This window comes from Myotis davidii, unplaced genomic scaffold (genome assembly GCF_000327345.1).
Source record: "Myotis davidii unplaced genomic scaffold, ASM32734v1 scaffold1949, whole genome shotgun sequence".
NCBI classification, from domain to species: domain Eukaryota; kingdom Metazoa; phylum Chordata; class Mammalia; order Chiroptera; family Vespertilionidae; genus Myotis; species Myotis davidii.
This window is the reverse complement of record NW_006300366.1, coordinates 447,318-448,849: the sequence shown is the minus strand read 5'-3', so window position 1 is coordinate 448,849 and position 1,532 is coordinate 447,318.

Below are 1,532 nucleotides of genomic sequence, written 5' to 3'. Positions count from 1 at the left end.
TGTGTCCTTTCAGGATAGGGGTCTCTGCTGATTGGCCAGCACCAGGGTGGGAATCATTATTCAATGGGGCTGGTCCTGAGGTCAGCTTTGGTGTCGTTGTCTGGTTTTGCTGTTTTTCTGGGCCTGGAGCTGAAACACAACTGAAGCCTAGATGTTATCTCTAGGGAGGAAAGAGCGGGGAGTCCAAACCCTATGACTAGCAATATGCTAGGGGAGGAAAGGTCACCCCGAGGACAGGTCCCAGCCACACCCTGGGCTAAGAGAAAGGCACCCACAGCTCTGTAATCCACTGGCTGCTCAGATGCAATCACGGCTCAAAATGCCAGGCAATGCCTAGGGGCTGCCAGCCATCCATCTCGAGGAGTTAATCCTAAGTGATTTATGGGACACAGAGCAAAGGCCCACAGCTGCCACTTAAAGGGTAAAAAATTTCCAAAACAATCTTTCCCAGGTGTGAGGAAAGCCTCGAGGCTTAAAAACATCCCTATTTACCCATCATCCTTTTCTCCTGCTTTCTCCCTGCTGCACTGCAGAGGGACTTTTCAATAAAACACAAACATAAAAGAAATGATGATGGCAAAGCCAATGGCATCACTGCTGTGACTTGCTCCCACCCTCGGCACCTCCACAGTCTGCGGAGGCTGGGGCTCACACACACTGCACAGCGGGACAGGCAGCTTCTCACGTCAGGATCCAGCACAGCCCTGAAAGCTGACCTGGGACCACACTGGTCCGAAGTGTCCATTCTGGAGAGTGATTAGCCTACAGGGTGCCATCTGGCCTCCACTAAGAGGATACCCCACTAATCCATCTCACAAACATGGGATCGAGAGCAAGTATGAAAAAGGCTGTGAGAAAGGATAAAGTTTCTTGATTTTCAAACTGTCACATGAAAAGTGGTTCAAAATACATTTCCAATATACATTTAAGTACTTCTTAAAAATTGATTTCAGAGAGGAAGGAGAGGGAGAGACAGAAACATCGATGAAGGAGAAACATTGATTGACTGCCTCCTGAACACCCCACACTGGGGATTGAGCTGGCAACCCAGGCATGTGCCCTTGACTGGAATCGAACCTGGGATCCTTGAGTCCCCAGGCCGACGCTCTATCCACTGAGCCAAACTGGTTAGGGCAGCAGGATAATTTTTAAATTAACAATTTTGTATGGCCCATGATTGATGTTATAAATATCTCAATGGCTCTAGCCTGTTTTGCTTAGTGAATAGAGTGTCAGCCTGCAGACTGAAGGGTCCCAGGTTCGATTCTGGTCAAGGACACATGCCTGGGTTGTGGGCTCGATCCCCAGTAGGCGGTGTGCAGGAGGCAGCTGATCAATGATTCCCTCTCATCACTGATGTTTCTATCTTCTCCATCTCGCGCCTCCTCTGTAAATTTATTGCCTTAAACTTGTTGACAGTATTCTCTTACTCGCTGAATGTCTGTAGAATCCATTGTGCTCTTCCTGTTCTGACTCTCTGTTTACCAATTGTATTAACTTCTCCAGGAAACAGTTTTTAATTGTTCTTTTCC